An 18259-nucleotide genomic window follows, 5' to 3' on the forward strand; every position below is an offset into this window, starting at 1 on the left:
CAACGATCAACGAACGAACTTTGCCTTTTTCGATCACCGGAACATTTGAAAACAGAGAGGAGAGGAAGATGAAGAGTTTTTGAAATGAACAGAATTTCGGTATAAGAAATTATTTGAATGTCGATTTAATCCTTAAGAATACACAACCTTTTATAGGCATTTAAGATGGTGAAAAATTTTGGAAATAAACATAAAATCTGCCATTAAGGAGCCAAAAATTAATTTGATTTAAAATTTAAATTAAATCAGATACTATCCATATATAAGCAGATTATGTCTGCTAAGGAAAAATAAATTCGTGTTGGGCTTAAAATATCCTCAGGCCCATTTCGGCCCGACTGGTCCTAATATTTCGTGTCGCCCATGTCGTGCGGGTGCGCCCCAACCTTGTCGAGTTTGGACCTGCACCCCCTGCGTGCGAGGCAGATTTACAAGCTTAGTCATTCAATTACCCTTCAAGAGATTTGACATATATAAACACATCTCACACTTCGTATTTAACCAATGTGGGATCTAAGTTTCTACTTTTCCTCAACAATATTTCCAAGTAGCTTACTTTGAGCATCAATTTCTCATTCATCACTCAACCATTTTGAGCATATGATATACCATTGTAAAGGTCTCATGGAGTAGAATATGAAACCATAATTTTATGATTCAACTCTCCACCTTTACCTATTGAGAATATGCCTCAAAGTTCCCATAAAAGCAAATTTTCCAACAATCCCCCACATGAATGAAAATTGATAGTTTTACCGAAAACATTGACTCAGTGTGGTGATAGAATCTACAATCAATAGTTGTATAGGATAGGTAGGTATCCACCCTTGAACCTTCTTTGCAAAAGTATATTTACTTTACTAGCTGAACAGTAGACATGATGTCCTTGAACTATTTTGCCTTTTGTGTAAATGATGATATACCTCACACAAGTACCTCATTGGCAAGGTTTTAGTTCTCATAGGTATCACAATATATGCATATTGTGGGCACAAATTTTGGCCAGTCAGGAATATTCTCCAAGAAATTTTGAAGCCATTCTACCTCTTCTCAAGATTTTTCTAGAGCTGCAAACTCAGATTCTATTGTGGATCTGGTTATAATCGTTTGTCTTAAGGATTTCCATGACATAACTCCTCCTCCCAATGTGAAGACATATCCACTTGTGCCTTTGGTATCTTGAATATCATATATTCAACTGGCATCTGAAAAACCTTCTAAAACAACAAGATCTCTAGAATAATGTAATCCATAATCTCGAGTATATTTGAGATATCCCAGTATCCTCACAATTGTTTTCCAGTGGTTTTCCCCTGGATTGCTTGTAAATATACTGAAACTATTCACAATGAAAGTAATATTCAGTCTAGTACAACTCATAAGGAACATTAGACTGCCTATGACCCTAGCATATTCCACTTGGTTAATACTTTCACCTCTTTTTTTAGACAGATATTGGCTCGTATCAATTGGAGTTCTAGCTATACCGGAATCATCCTTACTAAATTTCTCAAGAATCTTGTCCACATAGTGTGACTGAGTCAATATGAGACATTCACATGACCTTTTAATTTGGATACCCAAAATTACATCAGCTAGTCCTATATCTTTCATGTCAAATCTTGAATTTAACATGTCTTTGGTACGTTTTACCATTTTATTGTTACTTCCAACAATAAGTATGTCATCATTATATAAGCATAGGATCATATATCCGACATCGGTAGTTTTGACATACATACATTTGTCATACTCGTTAATCTTGAAGCCATTTGCCATCATGACATTATAAAAATTTTCATGTCATTGTTTCGATGCTTGTTTAAGTCCATATAAAGACTTCACCAATTTAAAAAATTTCCTTTCTTGTCCTGAAACTACATAACCCTCAGGTTGTACCATATAGATTTCTTCATCAAGATCTCCATTTAGGAAAGTTGTTTTAACATCCATTTGATGTACTTCTAGATTCTGCAAAGCGGCAATTGCAAGTATCATCCTTATGGAAATTATTCTAGATATTGGAGAAAAAAAATATTAAAGTAGTCAAGGCCTTCCTTTTGTCTATAACCATTTATAACCAATCTAGCCTTGTACTTCTCAATTATTCCATTTGCTTTCATTTTCCGTTTGAAAATCCATTTAGAATTTAGTGGTTTAATTCCTAGAGGAAGATCCACTAATTCCCATGTGTGATTTTGCATGATGGAATCAATTTCACTTTTAATAGCATCTTTCCATGAGGTGCTTTCGGATGATTGTATAACATCATTATATGTTTGAGGTTCGGCCTCTAGCATAAAGGTTAGAAAATCTGATCCAAAAGACTTTTCTACCCTTACTCGTTTACTCCTCACTGGCTCTATCTCAGTTTCAGCCTCGTCAGGACTATTTTTATCTATAGTCTCTGAAGTTCGTTTTGTTGAACTTGAATCAAATTTTCTAGCTTTACAAGGGAAGATATTTTCAAAAAATGAAATATTCTTTGATTCCAATATGGTATTCTTGTGAATGTCAGATTTTTCAATTCATACACAAGAAACCTATATGCATTGCTAAGATCTGCATAGCGAATAAAAAAACAATCCACCATTTTAGGACCTATTTTCATTTGCTTTGGTAACGGAGTCATTACCTTTGCAAGACACCATTACACTTTTAAGTGGTTGTAGGAAGGTTTTCTACCCATCCATAACTCATATGGTATCTTGTCCCTTTTCTTGCGAGGAACCTTATTTAAAAGGTAATTAGCTGATAGAATAGCTTCCCCCCACATGTTTTGTGATAACTAGGAGCTTCCTAGCAATGAGTTCATCATTTCCTTTAGAGTCCTATTTTTCTGCTCGACTACTCTATTTGATTGAGGAGAATATGGTGGTGTCACGTCATGAGTAATACCATGTTGTGCACAGTATTTATCGAATGGTTCAACAAATTCACCACCACGATCACTTCTCACCATCTTAATCTTTTTATTAAGTTGGTTTTCAACTTCCTACTTATAGAGAATAAATTTCTCTATAGCTTCATCTTTGCTCTTAAGCAAATACACGCAGTAATATTTTGTGCTATCATCAATGAATGTAATAAAATATTTATTCCCTTCTTCTTGTTTGAACAAACTTTAAGTCACAAACATCGCTATGTATTAGATCAAGTGGTTTTGTGCTTTTTTCAATAGTTTGAAATGAAAACCTTATTAATTTTTTCTCAACACACGTTTCATATTTATGCTTATAATTAATGTGAAATGGAGGAATGTGCTCCAAGTTAATTAATCTTCGTAACATATCATAATTAACATGTCAAAGCCTACCATGCCATAAATCAAATGACTCAAGCATATAAACAGAGAAAGAAACGACATTTTTATTCATTGTCTTTACTTTTACAGATATTGCATTAAGTTTCCATATGTTATTTAATATATATCCCCTTCCCATATACGTTCCCCCTTTAAACAAAACTAGCTCCTGGGATTCAAACACCATTTTAAAGTTATGTACACTAAGGAGTGTCCTAGAAACAAGGTTTTTGCATTTTAAAGCCATGTACACTAAGGAGTGTCCCAGAAATAAGGTTCTTACATATGTCAGGCACATACAACACATTTTGAAACTTGAGTTCTTTGCTAGAAGTCATCTTCAAAACCACAGTACCCTTCCCATTGATCGTAGAAGTTGCAACATTGCTCATATAGAGCTTCTCCCCATTTTTACAAGGTTCCAACTCAGAAAAGGAGTCTTCGTCACAGTAGGTATGACGTGTGGCACCTATATCAAGCCATCATTCTCTTGGATTTGAATCAACCATGTTGACTTCAAAAATCACATTACATAAGTCCATATCTTCCACATCATTGATGGAAGTTTTCATTTTCTGTCAAGAAACAGAATCAGAATTAGAAAATTATCAACTTTTGTTAAACGGTAGGAACCTAATAAAACCCGAAACAAAAGTCTATGCGGTTTAATAAAAAATAAAATAAAATAATGCACAAGGTAGGTAACCCTAAAAGAGAGGTGGTGCACTAGGCACGCTTAAATACTAAGTCTTTCAAAGAACCAATCCTAGACATCCATTCTCATATTGTCATTTTAATTTCACAATTGATAATTTTCCTTTTTACTTCTCAATTTAAAGCCACAATTAGAAAAGAAACAAAAAAATTCCCTTTGATTTTGTTAAACGACAGAATTAAAGCTCTAAAACAAAATCAAAATTAATTTTGTTAAACGGCAGGACTAAATCATAAGTCATAAAAGTAACATGTTTTTAATCCCATTCTTGATGTGTTTTTGGATTATTTATTATGTAAATTAGTGAATTTGATGCTCCTGATCCTTTAAATTCATGTTTCTATACTAAGGTGAGCATATGGGAGTGAAAGGAGTGAAAAACGAGCCAAAATTGAGCAAAAAGAGCTATTTTCAGCATCCACATAGCCTGGGCATTTCTACACGGGCAGTTCACATGCCCGTGTGAGCCACACGGGCTGGCCACACGCTCATGTGCCAGCCCGTGTCGATTTCGCACACTGTTTCCCTTTTACATGGAAAAACCCAATTTTTAGGATTTCTAAGCATTCTAAAGTTTATAAATACATATTAAAAGAGGACCTAGGAGAGCACGCAGAGAAGATTGAAGAAATTACTCGAAGAACACCATCGGAGCCAACTCAAAAGTGGATTTCCTTCAAGATTGAAGATCTCCTTTTAACTTCTTTTTGAAGTTTATTTGAATTTCTTTATGTCTTGTAGTTTTTCTGACTTCGAGATGTTTTCTTTTCAGATTATGAACTAAATTCCTTAGATACCTATGGAAGATGAAACCTATGACGAATCTTATTATTTGATTTCTGAATTACATAATAAATACTTAATTCTTGTTCTCAATTATGTATGCTTATTTCGTGTTTTAATATTTTAGGGATATTAATTCATGTTTAATGTTCTTATTTCAGTAGAGTAAAAGTCCTTGTTTAAGAGTCGATCTAGCATAATTGAGTGGAGTTGCATGCAATCCTAGAAATAGAACAACATAAATCTATCGGATTAGAGTTAAATCTAATAGGGGAATCCATAGATCGAGTTAATGCGACAATAGGGTTTTAATTAGAAAGAGATTTCGATTAATCAACCTAGAGTCAATTGTTCTTACTCTCAAAAGAGATATTAACATAATTTAGGAATTTCTACGGATCAAGACACAAGTGAATCAATTATTTAATTCAGATTCAGAATAATAAGTGAAGTCTAGGTGGATTTTTTCCTGAGTATTGTCTTCCTCTTTGGTTATCTTCAAATATTTTCCTAATTCATTCTATGTCGCGTTCTTAATTAATTTAGATTAGTAAATTTAGATTAAAACAATCATCCCAATTTATTAGCTAAATAATAGGAAAATAGTAATTACTAGTACTTTTAGTCCTCGTGGATACGAAATTCCCTACTTACCATAGCTATACTATTGTTCGATAGGTGCGCTTGCCTTTGTCGTAATTATAGTTAGTTAGTGACCATCACTAAATCTCGACACAAAATTAAGTAATTAAATCACAATAAATTCTGTTAAACGGCATGAATAAATCCCGAAACAAAATTATTTGATTAAGTCTTCATTTGGAAACAAATTAATATTGAATAACAATCTTGTTAAACGGCGAGAATAAATCCAAAAATAGATTTTATTCAATTTAATTTCTCGTTTTGGAAATAAAATAAAAAAAGGAATAAAATCTGCTGCACGGCGGGAATAAATCCCAAAACAGATTTTATTCTATATTTAAAAAGAAACTCGTTTTTGGAAATAAAAATCAAAATTAGAATAAAATCCGTTGAACGGCGGGGATAAATCCGAAACATATTTTATTCACCTTTGTTATAAAAAATTTATTTTTTTCTCACCTTGGTGTTTTGTCTGTCTCAGATCAGAGAATAACAAAAAATAACATGAAATTTGTCTTAAGATTGTTAGACAAAACACGTTATCAAACAAAATAAATTAAATACAAATAAACACATATAAAATAAAGATAGAATAATTTATATTTAATTTATCAAATACGGAAAAAAATCAAAAGTAAAATCAAATAAGAGTTTAAATCAGAAGAAGGAATAAGGATTTTACAAAACGTTGAGGCCTGTGAAACACAGTTTCCTTAAAACAGATTCGGCCGCTCCTACGGTACTTGGAGAAAGGTTGGTCAAATGTCTTTCAAGATACAACAGCAACAGTGATTAAAGTAGTAGCACCTCTACAACGATCAACGAACGAACTTTGTCTTTTTCTATCATCGGAACGTTTGAAAATGGAGAAAAGAGGAAAAGGAAGAGTTTTGAAATAAACAAAATTTCAGTATAAGAAATTATTCAAATGTTGGTTTAATCCTCCAGAATACACAGCCTTTTATAGGCATTTAGGATAGTGGAAAATTTTGAAAATAAACATAAAATCTGCCATTAAGGAGCCAAAAATTAATTTGATTTAAAAATTAAATCAAATTAGATACTATCCATATATAAGCAGATTATGTTTGCTGAGGAAAAATAAATTTATGTTGGGCTTAAAATATTAGCAAGCTCATTTGGGCTCGACCGGTCCGGACATTTCGCACCACCCACATCAACCAATTAGGTTTGGACTTGCTCCCCCTTCGCGCGAGGCAAAGTTACAAGCTTAGTTATTCAATTACTCTTTAGGAGAGTTCACATATATAAATATATCTCACACTTGGTATTTAACCAATGTGAGATCTAAGCTTTTAGTTTTCCTCAACAATATTTCCAAGTAGCTTACTTTGAACATCAATTTCTCATTCACCACTCAACCATTTTGAGCATATGATATACCGTTGTAAAGATCTCATGGAGTAGAATATGAAACTATAATTTTATGATTCAACTCTCCACCTTAACCTATTGAGAATATGCCTCAAAGTTCTCATAAAAGTAAATTTTCCAACAATTCATGCTTTATTTCAATCTTAATACGATGGAGAAGGCATGGAGATCCTTGAGTAGTGTCCTTGGTGTCCATGTAGTGGATAAGCCTAACTTATACTTGGGACTACCTCTAGTGGTTGGCAAGAATAAATCGAATTATTTGGGTTTTGGAGTTCTTTCTTTAGTTTGGGGAGGATTCCATCCATTCAACACAATGTTTTATGTTTTTTCATCAATTGCTTTGATAAAAACTTCCATTCAAGCTTTTTATTAGACATAATTGGATCCATCCAAGAGTGGTGAGATGTATAGTCAAACTATCATCCTTCATAAACCCTTTTTTGATTGCCACACATAGGATCTAACCAATTACATTAGACGGAAGGCTCTAATATCAATTGAAAGAACATCTAGCTAGTTGTGGCAACTGATTGTAGTATTTTTTTGTGGCCACAAGATCTGACACAACTATTAGCACAACTATACGAACAAAGTAGAAAAATACTAGAATGAACATGAGCAAATTGATAACATAGTTCAGTGCACCACCTTCCTCTGTAGGGTCTTGTCTAGAGAAGAAATCAACTACTAAACTCATGGGGCAATCAGTAATTTAAGCCTAATCTACCTTATCCCTTGGATAATTACGACCTCACCTTAGTACATCTAGTATGAACTCTCCCCAAACTACCTCTTCTACTAAAGATTGTTACCTTAATCTCTCAAAGGTGAAAAACAATTAAATGATCTCACATTAAAGTTGCTTACAATAAAAATATAAGCTTTATCAAAAGTACATAAACCTTACATCCCATGAACCATCCATAAATATAGGCTTCAAATATTCTCAGAATTCTCTCCATGGGATAAAACCATTTAAATTCAAAAGCTTTATCTTGATGTTTTATCTTGGAGTTTCCTAAGCATGTTGCAAGAAGAGATAGAGATCCCATGTATATCCCTTGTTTTTTTATGCTTATCCCAGGTATATCCCATGTTTTTTATGCTTAATATAACTATAATGATAAAGATAAATACAAATTCAAAAATTGCCAACAATAATCAAGTTGCTGCAGAAGTTGTGGTTATACATGTGGCCACAATGGTTAACATAACTTGCTCCACAACCTGATTCCTAAGGTAATTCATCCAAGAATTTCTTTAATTTTCGAATCAGAAATACCTCACCAAAATTTGTTAAGCGTTCCATTCAAAGACAATCAGAAAGCCTTTGGGAGTTTAAAGCATTGCATAACAAAAACTGAAATAGCCATAGCAACTACTTTAAGGGGAATTTCTTTTTTCATATTTGTGTTCGATTATTGATTTCATCACTAACAAAGTTCAGGAAACCCACGTGCCACATATCATTAGAAACTCCTACCACATCCAAGAACAGGATAATTGATTTGTTAAATTTCACCATTTGGCTTGAAGCATTTTTAACACTCGAAGCAACCTCAAAATTGAATTCTTGTGTAAAAATAAAACATTAGTTCAGATGTAGCAATCTGAATTGAAAAACAGCCCAATCTGAATTTAAACAAATAGATTAGATCATGGATTGGGTTGTCTGCCTTATCAAATAAGCATGACCTAATATGTATAAATTAATTAGGATCAATTTCAACAAAATAAATTTTATTGAGAATTACTCAACTTGAACACAAATTAAATAATAATATTTTTGTTTAAATTTAAATATATGGATATATAGTTTTGTTTTAAAAATTGCGTGGCGACAAGCATAAGCCAAATGCATACAATTTAATAAAGAGATTAAATTCATTAAAATTGCATAATACATCAAAATTAAAAACATCAAATTATAATGGAGAGATTAAATACAATTTAATATTTCTTTTCTTTTAGCCCATTTATGGATCTTTTAATTTAAAATTAAAAATAAATGCAAATATTGAAAGAAAAATTATCCAGGACATATTTTATGATTGAAATGAAAAGATTACCTAGCCAATGTAAATTACAAATGAAAAACTAAAGATAATAAACAATGAGATATGTGAAGAGAGAAAGCAAAATGAAAATTGTGAAGTATAAAAAGTAGGGTTAGTACTCCATCAAATCCAGTAAAACAATTTCGGGTTAGTCAAGTTGATTAGTCCAATTTTATCATTCTAACTTAATTTGAATTTTTTTGAATCAAGACAAGTGAAATGAGATCTGAGTTGAGCCTAATAAATTTTTTCAAGTTAAATTAAAAAAAAACCAAATTGAAATCTTGTTGATAATATGACTAAATTTCAAGTTAAAGAACATAAATATCATTGATATTTGAAAAGCTCTTTTAAAACAAAATAAGAAAAAAAAAACAAGATAATTAGTATTAGACCTGTCCATGGGTCGGGCTGGGTTGGGTGTCCGCCCGAAAAGTGGGAGGGTTTGTGTAAAAATATAGACCCCAAAAATGGGCTTGGGCAAAAAAATAAGGCTCGTTTAGAAAACGGGCCGAGCCTCGAGTAAAGCTTTTTTTGCCGAGCTCGGCCCGGTCCGAATATGCAAAAAAAAAACTGATGTTTTATTGTTGCTATTTTTTACTGTTTTGTTGTTTTTTTGCTATTTTACTACCATTTTACTATTATGTTGCTATTATTTTGTTATTATTGTTTGGATATTGTATAACTCTTATTTTATTATTAATTTTGTTTCTATTTTAGAGGCATTTGCTTGTTAAGTTGCACCTATCTTAGTGTTATGTAAGTATACATATATTTTTTAATTTATTTTCAATTTGTTGGGAAACATTTATTTTAAGTTTTTAGTATTTTTGATATATTATATTTAAAAAAAATTAATACGGGTGGGTCGGGCCCGAATTTTAGTATTTTTATATGGGTCAGGCTTAGGTAAAAATTTAGACACTTTTTTCTGGTCGGGTCGGGCCTAAAATTTTGGTTGAGCCAGGCTTGGCTCATGGACACCTCTAATTAGTATTATAAATTTGATCTAGTAATTTGCTCATTAACGCATCAAATTTATCATTTTAATTTTTAAAATTATAAATTAGCATTTTATATTTTTAAAGATTTTTTATGAAAAAATATCTTATAAATATTTTGAATTTTTGGTAATTATTTTTAGATGGACTAATTTGCAGATTTTCAAAATTGTCGAAATCTAGGATATTTCTATCAATTTGTTATTCAAGTTATATGAGTTGTATAATTCAACTCGAGTCGAATTCGAAAAACCTAATCACTTATTTGAATTGATTCAAAAAATCAAATAACTCTATTTAATTAGTTAAAATTTAAAAAAATTAATTTTTCAAATCGAATCAAATTTTACTCACCGCTAATAAAAAAAATGCTAATAAAAAAAATGCTTTTACCAATGTCATGGTGGATAGGCCATCCTCTCAAAATAATACATTCATGATGGGCCAAAAGACATGAATAAGCTAGCCCAATGAATTTTTTAATATATCAAGACAATCAATATCATACCATTGAGCTTATTATTTTTGTTATTCCATTGGTAAGCACCAATATCAATATGTTTTAATCTACCATTTCAAGTTTATCGATTAAATAATACCGAATTTTAACATAAAATCGTCCAGCAGGGAACTTCGACACAAGAACCAATGGTTAACTTAAATGCAGGGAGGAGTTAATTATTGATTCAGAAGAAATAGGTGACTGCGGCAACAAAATCATCCTCAAAGCAGTGTGTACCCACCCATCCAGCCCTGGACCTTTGTCTCCGGCTTGGGCATAAAAAAAGGGCTCTTTAAACTCTTCCTCGTTAGTAACACATTGTGAGAGCATCTCCAGTAATAGTGATTTGCAACAGTTGGAAGTACTTATATCCTCCTTTGGAATTGGTATCTGTTCAAAAGTGTTAAGCCTATTGCCATTACTGTATTCAGTTTTTCCTTGGCCTGGAAACCACTAAATTAAAAGAAGATCCCCCTCCTCCTCCTCCTCCTAGATTCTTTGCTTATACAAACTTTCTTCAGCTTTCAACTATTCTAATAGCTTTTTGCTATGTTCCTTAATATCAGAGTTTAGCGGATGGCTATTTGCGTCTCATCAACCTCCTATTTCACTCTTCTCGATATATTGCCACAGTGCTCTCTACATTGAAACCCCTCAGTGCTGATTTGAGTTTTTAAGCTTTGGCGTGTAACTCATAAATAGGGCTGCCTCCTACTGGTTCCCTCCATAAATCATGGGACAATACTCAAAAAAGCTTCATGTTTTGCCCACAAGTTAAAAAACTTATATGGCCTTAGAGGGAGGGCGTTGATTGGGGATTTTTCGTTTTAACTATAGCAGGACAACGGTCAGAAGCTTCAGGGGTTAACAACTCAACCATGGTATTTCTGAATTGTGGATGCCAAGCCCAACCATGGTTGATCGCCACTCTATCCCACTTTCTACCGAGTGTATTGTTGGTCCATCTCAACATTGGCCCATTCTAAGGGTGGTCCAGTGTATGAATCACAGCAGGTTATATATATATATATATATTTTTTGATGATTGGAATTCGATTTTATAAATTTATTTAAATTTAAAATTCCTAAATTATTGACAAATAATCTAAATATTTTTAAATTTGGATTAAATATATTTATTTATAGGATATTTAAATTTAACATTTTCAATCATAAGTTGGAATACCTAAATAAAAAAATTCGAATCAAAACATGCTAAAATTAATATTTTGAAAAATTATAAAATCAAAAGAAAAGTTAATTTTGAATACAGTTTAATAATAATAAATAAATGCATAATAAATTAACAAAAGTAGTTACATAAATGTTAATTGTAACCTAACCTAATTATATAACATTGTTATAATGTATCATAAAGTTGTTTACACATTTAAAGTTTATAGTCACATGTTGTACATTATATTATTATAGTTGTATATAGGATTAGATGTAATTAATAATCTACTTTAATTATATAATATTAATTGTATATATATTATAATTTACTATAAATTTATATTTAGGTAGAGGCGTTAATAGGGCGGGTTTCACGAGGTCCCGCCCCACTTTGCACCCAATTGGGTAGGGATGGGTATAGGTTTTGTGGGTGGTGGGATGGGGATAGGGACAAAAATTAGACCCGTCGTGGGTAGTGGGGCAGGCATGGATATGACCTTGTACCCGCCCCATCATCACTCGCCCCGCATAATGTAATAAGTATATTTAAAAAATAAAAATTTAATTTGGATAATAGTACTCAACTCACATTTAGTGTTATTTTTTTTAGAAAAAAATGAGAGCAATCCATAGTTTCTCACCGAATTTTAACACACCTCACTCATTCGGTTTCTCACTTTCTCTATTTTACATGAAAACCCTAAAATTACTCACCTTTACTCCACGTCGCAACTTGCAAACTTGAAACTACTATTTAACTTATACTTATAAATATATTATATGAAGAACCTATTACATGGCAGAGCAGATACCAAAATGGAGAGCTGAAAACAGTATCAGACCTACTTGATGGAATAAATAAGACGTGGAAAATGGAGGTCGTTACTTGTACCTTTCAAATAGACATTGCGCAAAATTTTTTACAGATTCCACTTGCAGTAACTGACAGTGAAGACTTGCTCGTTTGTAAGGGCGAATCGTCCGGAGAATTCTCAGTACGGAGCGCTTATAAACTATTACAAGAAGCTAATCCGGATCCTAGTAATTTATTGCAAATCGATTTCAAAGATTTCTACAGAAAATTATGGAATATACAACTTCCATAAAAAATTCTACTTTTGACTTGGCAGATCTCCTGGAACTATATTCCTACACTAGTCAACTTACGATGCAAACGATTAACCACAAATGTAAGATGCCCTCGATGTGGCTCCGGGGAAGAGAACAACCTCCATGTCTTCCAACAATGCCCTATAAGTATGGAAATTTGGCAGAATATTAATATGTCTTGGGTTACATCATATCGAGATCAAAATATCAAGACATCGCTTACTTGGGTCCTCGCAAAAGGAACCAAGAAACAGTGTCAGGTGTTTTGCTGTGCCTTATGGGTTTTATGGAGCTCGCGAAATCAAATGGTGTATGAAAAAAAGTTAGTATCAGTAAGGGATCTAGTACAGAAAATACAGACTTATTTAGCTGAACTTGAAGGAGTGGGAAAGGAAAAACGTACCTTAAAGACTGTCAGAATAAAGAGACAAAAGAAGGAGAAAACAATGGACACAATACAATTTGATGCAGCTTTTGATGCAAACAGGTATAGATCGGCATCGGGGATCATTGTACGAGATCGGAGGGGAGAGATAAGAGTTTTAAAAACAACCCTTCATTCCAACATATCATCTCTGTTTCTTGCAGAGGCATCTACATGCCTACAAGCAATCAAGTTAGGCACTTTTATGGGTCTCCAATCAGTTACAATAGTGGGGGACTCGAAGACAGTCATTAAAAAATGTCAAACGACTGATATGGACAAGTCGATTATTGGACCGGTTATCAGAGATATCCAGAGTTATAGTTCTCGTTTTCAAGAAATCATTTTCCAGTTCATTCAAAAATCAGAAAATTATCAAGCTCATAAGCTGGCGAAAGAAGCATTAATAAAAGGGGAAGAGAGGAACCTGGTTAGAGATGAGCAGATCTGCAATGAAGGAGCCCTGGAGGAGGAATGGTCAAGAAACCCAAACTGAAGAGTTTTCAAAAGAAAAGGGATTCGAAAATGATAACAGACTGAAGGAAAATCTTTTTGGTAATTGTTATCCTCTAAACAGATGTGACGATTCAGCATGGAAAGGTGGGATTTAATTGCGTCCAGCTGTTAGATTCGACTCGGCATTAATTACTGTTTTGTTTTCATTTTTTGATTTGCTTTTTAGGGTCATTTTCTATTGGGCAAACTTTGTAGCCCACACTTTGTTTTAGGGTTGTAGTCAACAGGAACTAAGCCCAAATACATTGGGTATTATTCTATTTTGATTCCTTATTTATAATAGCCCAGTCATATTATTCAAAAAATATATATTATATGGAGTGGGTTACAGAGCGAGTATAGTGGGGATTAGATGGGTCTAGGGACCCACGTGAGTGGTGGAGCGAGGATGGTTTTAGTTTTGTGGGTCACGAGGCAAGGATGGTTTTAGATTTTATACTCACACCCGCCTCGCCCCACCCAATTGACATCCCTATATTTAGGGTTCAAGCTTACATATCATTCATATAAAAAGTGTACGTTATAATATCATAATTGTTTATAATGTTACATATAATTAATGGGATAATTATTTGGTACACTGGCGATGAAATTTTTAACTCCACAAGTAAGGTTGAGATTTTTCCATGTGTACATAAGTTGTATTTAAAATTAAAAAAAATAGGACATGTGATAAAATCTAAACATTGCTTGTGAAGTTAAAATTCTCAACGACATACATTTAAGGTTTTAAGTTTACACATCTTAATATAAAAAAACACATTATAATAAGGTTAAACTCTATCCATTAGTCCATGTACTTTGTCAAAGTTGTGGATTTAGTCCTTATACTTTAATTTGGTCATTTTAGTCCTTATACTTTTAAAATTTTAAAATTTCAGACTTACCAAATGATAATTTTTAAATTTATTAAGTTAAGTTTTGTTATTTTCAAAATTTGATTTGGTAAACATATTATCATGTGTAATGACATGTCACTTGTTATTTCCACATATTACTCACAAAAATTCACTAATGGATTAACGATATCTTTTAAGGTCAAGACTAAAATTTCAAAATTCAAAAGTATGGGGACTTAGAATGATCCAATTAGAGAATATGAACTAAATCTACAATTGTATGCATAGTACAATACTAACAATTAAATTTTATTCCAACAAATTTAGTTGCTACTATTTGAATAAGGACTAAAATTTCAAAATTTGAAAAGTAAAAAAATTAGGATTAATCAAATCCACAAATTTTATAAAGTATAGGGACTAATAGCAAAATCCAACCTATTAATATCACAATTGTATATAAAGTGCGTATCATTAATAATCTACCTTAATTAATAAAGCTAATCAGTATACATACATATTAAGATCTATCACAAATTTAGTTACAAGTTCAAGGTTTATATTGTATATCATTACTAAAAAAAAATACAAATTATAATATTATATTTGTATAATACTTATTATACATTCATAATTTACATATATATAATAATTTACATACTATATGTTCTTAAACATGTATGTGTACTATCTTTTTATAATAGGGCAAACTACCTAGTTGGTCACCCAATTTTTAGGACGCTTTCATTTTAGTCACTCAAGCATTAAATCCTTACTAGTGGTTGGTTGTACACACCAAATCATGTTTACACTTTCATTTTGGTTACCCAACTTTTAGGTTGCTTTGGGGTACATTGGGGCCTCAACGTCGCTGACATTCATTTTTTTTCAACAATAGAAAATTGATTACAATGCTTCATTTTTTTTTGTAAAAAATTTATTCTTTCTTTTTAACTTGCATTTCAATTATATTTGCCACCGTTTACTAACATTTACATAGTGTAAGAATTGCTACTTTAAGCACATATTCAAGTACCGATTACAATTTGTCGGGGAATTGAACTTTTTCCATTTTTATAAGTTAGTCTATGTACCTTTATTAATCACTACTTCAATAAAGGTGTCTATCCAAAGTTATATATTTCATATCAAATATTAAATATATTGAAATTTACGTCTAACTTACTTTAGAATTTAATAAATACAAATATGAGTTGCAATAGAAATATACAAAAAAATTTATTGTTTCTTTATTGATGTCATCTAAATTTACATCACAATAAGTAAATAAAAAATACATCATTGTTGTCGATGGGCCGAATGTGTGCTGCTGGGCGGTGGTTGATGGTTGTGCGCAAGATTTTTGCACACAACTAGTGGTGTCGGCTCCTTTAATTGATCGTGACCATCATCCTCATCTTCTTTGTCTTCACCTCTACCCTCGTGCTCATCTTCATTTCCACTGTCATCTTCATCTTCATCTTCATGTCCACCATTGGCTTCGTTTTTTTCTCCATCGCCTTTCTCTGTACTTCAGTGCGGTGTCGTCCTAATCTCCCATTGTGTGTCTTCCACTCTACGAGAATATGGTTGCACCGATGACCCACCTTGATAAAACAATGATGTAGTGGGTGCTTGTGACACTATCGCTAAATAATCATACAATATCGCAAAACTCGGATACATTGGCATTAACCCGGCATTGATACTGGCATCGATGACGACATTGGTGTTGGCATCGATGATGGTACTAGCATTGGTATTTGACTCAACATTTGCGTCGACATGAAGGGCATAGAATGTCGGGATTGGAGGTGCCTCGAAATATGTACATGCGGGAGGGGTAAAAGCAGGGTGTTGCGGTTGTGCACAGTGTGGTACTTGTGAAAAAAATAGGGTTAGTGAAATGAATAGTAATAAATGGAGTGAACTGATCAGGATGTGGTGTAGACATCAGTGACGCTTGTTGGGTGAGAGTAGATGACGAACCCATCGCGGCACCTCTTTCGGACCTACACTGCTAGGTCGCTCATCGTTGCCTCTTCTGACGAAGTTGCCTACTCCTCGCCTCCACCGATAGCAAATACGTCTTGCCAGTGACTCTGAATCAGGGCTTGTACTCCAAATAGACCGTCGTGTCTGGTGAGAAAAAAAAGGGTTCGTAGATAGGTAAGAATTCCATCTTACGATCCCAAATGTCGATGTACTCATTGTGGTAATCTTGTCAATTCTCGTTGTTCTTCCCCCGCAGATCCAGCTTGTGTAGTGCTTCCATGTCTCGTGGTGGAATTTATTGCCTCTACTTGAACTGTCGCATCATTCGATCTGATTCGTGCATTTCCATTGTCGTGTACACTATCAACGACACCTTCGCGTTCTACATACTCTGATTGGCCAAAATTTCCGGCGAAACACATTCTATGATATTCAGGTCGACATATGACATCCATTCAAACTGCAGTGCACAATTGTAAATTTTGTTATGTATGAAATTTTATTTTAGAAATAATTGCATAATTAGTATAGGTTTGAAAATATAAGTAACTAACCTCGGCTTCTGAGTGTTGATCTAACAACAGCCGGATATTTTTTATCTGCTCGGGTAGTCTCACATAACTCGGCCCATGGTTCCACCTATACAAGCGATATGTTAACTCAAACATATAATAAATAAACAACATTTACTATATAAACTACATATTTATTAAGAAATAATTTTTACCTTGTCACCAATGGAAACATATATGGGTCGTTCACTCGGGAATGTAGAAATGGTAATCGCCACCAGACCCATGACTACAACAGGAGCAGGCAATTGACATCTTATCTGGTTCCGTCGCCTGACACAACTCCCGGTACAATATGGCTAACACGACTGATCCCCAACTCATTCATCCGCTTTCTCTAAAGTTGACTAGGCTCAATAGCCACCTTATGTGTATCAAATTTTGAGATTTATAGGGCATTAGAATACCCTCGATTAACCTCAGGATGAATGCTCAAGCATATTGTTCTTTGACGATGTCGGACGCATCCTTAGGAAGATTTTTGAAATTGGTTTTCAACCACTTCATATCTATCCAACCACCGTAAAACTTATTCGGCACCTTCTCCAAAAATGCCTCGCAAAAGTCCTCTTTACTGGGAACGATTGTTAACCCCATGATGATTGGCCTATCCATTGGTAAACCGAGTTGTAAAGCTACGTCCTCGAGTGTGATTGTACACTTGTCACCTAGAAGATGAAAAGTGTGTGTCTCGGGCCTCCATAAACGCGCTGATGAGTGTAGGATCGAGTTTGCAGCCAAGCATACGAGACGCATACAAGAATCCCGCGTCTTGAAAGTAACCACGAATTTTGGTATCTGGGCTCTTTAACAGGTCATATATGAACCCCTCCAAAACACGATCATTTGCTTATTTATACCGATAAAAAAATTATTTAAAATATTTTAAAAGATAAAATACTTTAAATTTAACTTAATTGAAAATAACAAAAGTTTAAATTTCATCTTACCATTATCGCTTGAGCAGTGAAAATGTGCTTGTCATCGAAAGGAATCAGAGAGGTTGTCATTCGTGAAAATTTAATCGAAACAAATAATATATGAAATAATTAAATAAAACTATAATATTTTTAAACAAACGTATCGTACAATTTAGAACAAAACTTGAGAAAATTGAGAGAGTTGAGAGTTTAGAAAGAATTGAGAGAGTTGGATTTGAGTGAAAAGAAAGAAAAAGCGCCTGGTATTTATAGGGAAAAATTACCGCTAGGGTCCTTCAAAA

This window comes from Gossypium raimondii, chromosome 10, assembly GCF_025698545.1.
Source record: "Gossypium raimondii isolate GPD5lz chromosome 10, ASM2569854v1, whole genome shotgun sequence".
Taxonomy (NCBI): domain Eukaryota; kingdom Viridiplantae; phylum Streptophyta; class Magnoliopsida; order Malvales; family Malvaceae; genus Gossypium; species Gossypium raimondii.